At 36.5% G+C, this 8804-nt stretch overlaps 1 protein-coding gene across 1 annotated transcript in view; it reads right to left on the bottom strand.

Moving 5' to 3' along the window:
- LOC125041495 (glutenin, high molecular weight subunit DY10-like) overlaps window positions 1-212 on the bottom strand; it is an 11839-nt gene extending 11627 nt beyond the window's left edge. The window contains exon 1 of the mRNA XM_047636504.1: window positions 1-212. This exon is cut by the window's left edge and continues 589 nt beyond it. The gene's annotated coding sequence lies outside the window, so the exon portion shown is untranslated.
- Window positions 213-8804: the final 8592 nt, after the last annotated feature.

Below are 8804 nucleotides of genomic sequence, written 5' to 3' on the forward strand. Positions count from 1 at the left end.
TAGTATAGCATTGTTTGGGTACAAAATATAACTTTGAAATACTGCAATATCACTTGGCAGGGTAAGATCTCTTGAAAAATCCCCCTTTGAAATGAGGTTTCACTTCTTCCTTCACTTCCATTTAACAGTACTGTAATGTTTACTACAATTTCGGTAAATGTTAAGTTTCATCCAGCCTCCGACTTTCGAAACCACTTTTTTTGGAGTGTAATCTCCCCTCGTAGTTTAACGCTGTTATGCTGTTGCTTTCCGTCGCATTTGACTCGTTGATGAGTAGCGGAACTTGTATTCCCCGACGGCAATGTTGATCAAATGTGTAAGATTCGGCTTCGCACTGTATTAAGGGGGGGTAATTAGCATGATTTACACACAGAAAAACAAGAAAAACACTAAATTAACTTAAAATCGGGTTTGCTGAAACTCTACGGGGACAGTGGCCATGTTTCACCTATGCAATTACGGTATACAATTCGGCGGTTAAATCCAGGATTATTTTTTGCCTGATTGACGGACAATACAAATGAATCAAACCATGTTTGGGCACAATCAACTTTTTAATATGAAAATGCGTTTCGAAAGTTTCCAGATGACCGTTTCAAATTCATACACAAACTTCATTAATAGTTCCTCAAATAACAACGGTATTTTGATTGACTGCGATAATAAATACAAAGCAAAGAAACAAAAAAAAGCGCTACTGACAGTTACGTGTCGCGGACGGAGACCGTGCCGCAACGGCACACGCAGTCTCCGTGAATTTTATTCTCAAACAAAAAACTTACACATTTTTGTAACACACCTTGCAAACTTTAGTGATGATTGTCGTCAAATATGGTAACCGTTCAATACTTATACTTGTCTTAAAATGTAAGATGGAACTTATTGACCTTTGCCTGAGCCGAAAATACTTCGGAGGCCGTGGCGAGGCTTCAGGCCGCGCAGCCAAGCCTTATTGCTCGTCCCGCGGAATTATGAAAGCTTTAGCCTGATTTCGTCGCGCGCGGCCACGACACCCACTGCGGTCGGTTGCAATAGCCAAATCGGAAATAATTTGTATTAATAATGCATGTATTATTATCCTATTAAAAGTATGCATTTTTATTACATTAATTGGCTTATTACTTGAAATGTACTTCGTGCAATAACTATGTAGATTTCGCCGGTTCTCGTTAAACGTTACTTAAATTTTACTAACCTTATATCGTCCCGTCTCCGTTATTAAGTTTTACAATAACACGTCCTCGGCGTAGCAATATTTCCAGTTATACGTGTATTTCGCAATTTGTAAACATTTCTGCCGGCTACTATATTTTTTTTTCACACGTACACTTCCTTGACCACCGGACAGATACACACTAAAGGTTTTCCATGGGCGAGGGCAGGGCTTTCCGAAAAAACTGTTTTTGATAATGATAATGATAATGATAATGATAATGATAATGATAATGATAATGATAATGATAATGATAATGATAATGATAATGATAATGATAATGATAATGATAATGATAATGATAATGATAATGATAATGATAATGATAATGATAATGATAATGATAATGATAATGATAATGATAATGATAATGATAATGATAATGATAATGATAATGATAATGATAATGATAATGATAATGATAATGATAATGATAATGATAATGATAATGATAATGATAATGATAATGATAATGATAATGATAATGATAATGATAATGATAATGATAATGATAATGATAATGATAATGATAATGATAATGATAATGATAATGATAATGATAATGATAATGATAATGATAATGATAATGATAATGATAATGATAATGATAATGATAATGATAATGATAATGATAATGATAATGATAATGATAATGATAATGATAATGATAATGATAATGATAATGATAATGATAATGATAATGATAATGATAATGATAATGATAATGATAATGATAATGATAATGATAATGATAATGATAATGATAATGATAATGATAATGATAATGATAATGATAATGATAATGATAATGATAATGATAATGATAATGATAATGATAATGATAATGATAATGATAATGATAATGATAATGATAATGATAATGATAATGATAATGATAATGATAATGATAATGATAATGATAATGATAATGATAATGATAATGATAATGATAATGATAATGATAATGATAATGATAATGATAATGATAATGATAATGATAATGATAATGATAATGATAATGATAATGATAATGATAATGATAATGATAATGATAATGATAATGATAATGATAATGATAATGATAATGATAATGATAATGATAATGATAATGATAATGATAATGATAATGATAATGATAATGATAATGATAATGATAATGATAATGATAATGATAATGATAATGATAATGATAATGATAATGATAATGATAATGATAATGATAATGATAATGATAATGATAATGATAATGATAATGATAATGATAATGATAATGATAATGATAATGATAATGATAATGATAATGATAATGATAATGATAATGATAATGATAATGATAATGATAATGATAATGATAATGATAATGATAATGATAATGATAATGATAATGATAATGATAATGATAATGATAATGATAATGATAATGATAATGATAATGATAATGATAATGATAATGATAATGATAATGATAATGATAATGATAATGATAATGATAATGATAATGATAATGATAATGATAATGATAATGATAATGATAATGATAATGATAATGATAATGATAATGATAATGATAATGATAATGATAATGATAATGATAATGATAATGATAATGATAATGATAATGATAATGATAATGATAATGATAATGATAATGATAATGATAATGATAATGATAATGATAATGATAATGATAATGATAATGATAATGATAATGATAATGATAATGATAATGATAATGATAATGATAATGATAATGATAATGATAATGATAATGATAATGATAATGATAATGATAATGATAATGATAATGATAATGATAATGATAATGATAATGATAATGATAATGATAATGATAATGATAATGATAATGATAATGATAATGATAATGATAATGATAATGATAATGATAATGATAATGATAATGATAATGATAATGATAATGATAATGATAATGATAATGATAATGATAATGATAATGATAATGATAATGATAATGATAATGATAATGATAATGATAATGATAATGATAATGATAATGATAATGATAATGATAATGATAATGATAATGATAATGATAATGATAATGATAATGATAATGATAATGATAATGATAATGATAATGATAATGATAATGATAATGATAATGATAATGATAATGATAATGATAATGATAATGATAATGATAATGATAATGATAATGATAATGATAATGATAATGATAATGATAATGATAATGATAATGATAATGATAATGATAATGATAATGATAATGATAATGATAATGATAATGATAATGATAATGATAATGATAATGATAATGATAATGATAATGATAATGATAATGATAATGATAATGATAATGATAATGATAATGATAATGATAATGATAATGATAATGATAATGATAATGATAATGATAATGATAATGATAATGATAATGATAATGATAATGATAATGATAATGATAATGATAATGATAATGATAATGATAATGATAATGATAATGATAATGATAATGATAATGATAATGATAATGATAATGATAATGATAATGATAATGATAATGATAATGATAATGATAATGATAATGATAATGATAATGATAATGATAATGATAATGATAATGATAATGATAATGATAATGATAATGATAATGATAATGATAATGATAATGATAATGATAATGATAATGATAATGATAATGATAATGATAATGATAATGATAATGATAATGATAATGATAATGATAATGATAATGATAATGATAATGATAATGATAATGATAATGATAATGATAATGATAATGATAATGATAATGATAATGATAATGATAATGATAATGATAATGATAATGATAATGATAATGATAATGATAATGATAATGATAATGATAATGATAATGATAATGATAATGATAATGATAATGATAATGATAATGATAATGATAATGATAATGATAATAACGGTAATAATAATAATAATAATAATAATAATAATAATAATAATAATAATAATGATAATAATGATAATGATAATGATAATGATAATGATAACTATAACCATAACAATAACAACAGTAATGACATTAACAACTGAAGCTCAGAAAACCGCTATCAGCATGGTCGAATTATATAATACTGCATTCAGCAAATCTCACTGTAGTATAAGACGCCCTGAGAGATATTTCCTCAATGCGTTATAACTCTAACCGTGCTTACATGAAGGTGCTGCGGAGTGCCAGGCGCTGCGCTCCGCTCGGCTCTGGAGTCCGAACCTTTCGCCAAACCTATGCTATTGGGACTCGACGAATAATTCTCATCACGTGAGAATAGACTATAGTATAGTATAGTCTAATCCTCTATAAGAGAAGAAAGGAAAACCATGCTCAGTGTACAGGTAAGAAGCTTTACAATTAAGTACTAGGAGGTGAGCTGAGGATTTATGTCTCGCCGAAATTAGGATGCCACAAGGAAGCGAGATTTCAGTGCAAATATTTGTGTAATATATATATATATATACTATATGTATATGTGTATGTAATTATACATATAAGTATATATGTATAATACACACACACACACACACACACACACACACACACACACACACACACACACACACACACACACACACACACACACATATATACACACACACACACACCTTGTGTGCAAGGAATGGCAAGGAACACGCACACACACACACACACATACGCGCGCGCGCGCGTATGTGTGTGTTTATGGAAAGTTTTATCCATGCTACTTTTTATACCCTGACACTACCTCGACAGAGGAGGATTGTCATTCTGTGTTTTATAATGATTTATTGTAGAATGATTTGACATTGAGAATGATAATTGCCGATTATGTTTCGTTTTTGGATGATCCGAGAATGATGAAACCCATGAGGTTCCTCCGTCAGTATATCAAATGTCATTTCATAGAAAAGGGGCGCCGCACTTCCAGCAGGGGGCGCCAGACCAGTTACAGAGTAGCAAGGGGGGGAGGGCAACTGCCCCAGATGCCCCCCCCCCCACACTAAATCAGACACTGGCTTCAGGATTGATTGAGGAATAGCAAACGTTCCTAGCAGATGTGGGATCGAGCTGTATGATATTTTCCAGATTAGATGCCCGAGCTATTTGTTGATAAACGGCTTGCATCTCTAGCAGAAGCACCAATGGTGAGTAGTCTACAGGACTCAGGACTCTCCATGTGAGGAGTCCGCTTTAGGGGGGGGGGGCAGTTGCCCCCCCTTGCTACTCTGTACCTGGTCTGGCGCCCCCTGCTGGAAGTGCGGCGCCCCTTTTCTATGAAATGACATTTGATATACTGACGGACGAACCTCACGGGCTTCATCGTTCTCGGATCATCCAAAAACGAAACATATAATCGGCAATTATCATTCTCACTGTCAAATCATTATAAAACAAATCATTATAAAACATAGAATGACAATCTTTCACTGTCGAGGTAGTGTCAGGGTATATAAAGTTGGTGGGCAGGCTCTCAACCGGAGAGGAGCGGAAGGCGCCTAGGGCTAAGCGAAGACCGCAGTGGTGGATTGTATCAAGATGGGCAAGGAGAGAAGTTGAGGCAGAGGAGTAGATATGGCATCCATAATCGAGAGTGGAGAAGATAAAGTTTTGCGATCTGAGCCCCAGGATATATGGGATAGGGTTTGTAAGATTCGGAGGCGGCGGCGAGCTTTATCTTAAATGTAAAAAATATGGTCTAGCTAGGACAATTTGGAGTCAAATTAACGCCAAGGAATTTGCCAGAGGAACGGGATTGGAGTGAATATGGTACCACCGTGTGGTATCATATGCTTTTTTCTAGTTCAAAGAATAGAGCTAATACAGATTCATGGCGTGCAAATGAAGATGTAATATATGTCTCGAAATGAGCAAGGGGATCAGCAGAGAGAAGATTTTGAGATTCAAGATACCACATTAAGCGAAAGTTAACCATTCGCTCTAGTAGTTTGCACAATCACGGGTTCACAAGGGGCATGGGCACAGCACACAGCATAGCCACGCTCTTAAGCACAATCAGCAAGGGCCCAGCTGTGGTGGTATTCCTTGACCTGGAGAAGGCTTTTGAACTGGCAAGTCCGCTTGCCATTCAGGAAAGCCTGATCCAGAAGGGAATCAGATGAAAGCTCTTGGCTTGGATAGGTGACTACTTCAGGAACAGGACTGCCAATGTCAAATTCCAGGGTCACCTATCGCAGCACATGCCGCTCGAAAATGGAACGCCACAGGGTGGGGCTCTCAGTCCAGCCTTATTCAACACTTTAATGTCCTGCATCCTCAACATAAACCTCCCAGTGGGGTGCCAGATCATCTCGTATGCAGACGATCTCGCTATCACCTCCACTGGACCACGCAGCCAGAATAAAGCCCAGCGTTGTCTGGACCTCGTGTCAGAGGAGTGTTGTAGGACAGGACTAAAGATCTCTGCTGCCAAATCCAAAGCCATGGCTCTGAGACAGAGAGTTCGAGGCACAAGACTGAAAATCCAGGGAGTGGAATTAGAATGGGTCAAGGACTACCTATACCTTGGGGTAAGGATAGACCGGACCCTCTCCTTCCATAAGGAGGTCCAGTACCTGGTTGACCGAACCAAAGCAAGACTGTCCGTCATGAGAGCAATGACTGGGAGACGCATAGGGGCCAGACACAAAGTACTAAGATCATTCTATGTACATGCTGTCCGGCCCATTGTGGACTATGCCTCAGTCGCTCTAATTGCTGCAAAGAAAAAGCACACAGACAAATTAGAAACAGTCCAAAATGAAGCTGCCAGGATCATTCTGGGTGCCCCGAGGTGGACGAAGGTCCTCAACCTCCTGATGGAGGCAAACCTTCTCCCCCTGGACTCACGAATCGATCTAACGGCAACACAATTCCTGTCAAAGGTCATCCAGGCTCCCAGGAACACAAGCCTAAGACAAAAATTAGTCAGATGCCTCGAACAAGACAACGAGCTCGTTGCAAACAACTCCTGGCTGTCTCATACAGCCAGGGTGTTGATACGCCATCAGCTCAAAGAACAGCTTCTTGCTAAGGGCATGGACTCCCTCCACCCCGACTTTGCCGAAGCCCCGCCGTGGGCACTGAGCCTGATAGAGTTCAACATAATGAGCCTGTCAATGAAAAAGAGCCTATACCCCATGCCTAGCCTAAAGGCAGAAGCCCACAGGGTCATTGCAGCCATCACTCCTCCGAGTAGTAGAACATACTACACGGATGGATCGGTCGATCCCTTGAGCCACACTGCAGGCGCCGGCTTTGCAGCTAGGGATGCCACGCGATCCATGAGGGTAACAGACAACGCCTCCTAGCTACAGGCAGAGGCAGTTGCAATCATGGGAGCCCTAGGCCACGCGTCCCTAAGGGAAGGACACGTGGTCATACACACAGACTCCAGGGCAGCCATTGACTGTCTTCAGCACAGCTCACCCACAGACAACATCTACCCACTGACCACGATTCTCACAATGGCACAGAGAATTCTTGCTCAGGGTAGAAGAATTATCCTCAACTGGGTCCCAAGCCACATCGGCATCAGAGGGAACGAGCTTGCTGACAGACTAGCCGTCGCTGGCAGGGGTATGCCCCCAAATCCCATGACGATAAAACCGAGCCGAAAATTACTTATGGAGAAGTGTACCTTGGTCGGTCGTACCTTCCTACGGCAGCTCCACAGAGAGGAAACGAGAACCTCCCCCTCGGCCAGCTGGTACTCAGACGCCACAGGCTATGAACCACTGGCACTCTCTGAAGTAAGCAACAGAGGTACCGAAGTCATTCTTCACAGAATGCGCCTAGGTTACCACTGTGCATGGCAGATTATCCCAACAATCGAACGCGATGAAAGGTGCTGCAAGCACTGCGGCGAGCCGAACGCCACACTAGTCCACTACCTAGAAAATTGTGACCATACACAATTCCTGAGACATGGACCGCCCACAACAGCCGCCGTGCTGGTAAAGAGGCTATGCGAAATGCTTACACCATGGCGGCAGGAGCGCTTGCTGGCAATCCCGCCGCCACGGTAAGCACCGAGTGTCAGACAACTCAATGAGATAGCCGTAAAAAGCTGACACAGGCCGGGCCTACTAGGGGGCCGGGGGCAGTAGAACTTCGCAAACCAAACCACCACCAGTTTGCACAAACAGGTAGTTAGAGCGATGGGGCGGAAATCTTGAGGGAGGGTACCCGATTTATTGGATTTCAAGAAGGGGAGGATAAGAGATTATCACCAATGAGAAGGGAAATTTCCTGACGACCATATGTGATTGAAATAATTAATAGGAAGGATAGGGAGGGAAAATGGGAAGGGGTCGGTAGTGAAAACTGTCGAGCCTTATGAGTGTTGCGGCACGACTTAAGGAAACACCCCAGTTCAGGGGAAAAAAAGGAAATTATAGAAGTGTGTGGGGCGATCTGAATTAAGAATAATAAGGTCAGTGGAGAGGAAGTGTTCTAGGGATTGGCCACGGGAATTGGTGACAGAATCGCCCCAAAGAGTGTGGCTGCAGTTAAAATCACCAACTATGAGGAAAAGTGACTGGAGTTGGGAAATTGGAT

The sequence above is a fragment of the Penaeus chinensis genome, chromosome 30, assembly GCF_019202785.1.
Source record: "Penaeus chinensis breed Huanghai No. 1 chromosome 30, ASM1920278v2, whole genome shotgun sequence".
NCBI lineage: Eukaryota > Metazoa > Arthropoda > Malacostraca > Decapoda > Penaeidae > Penaeus > Penaeus chinensis.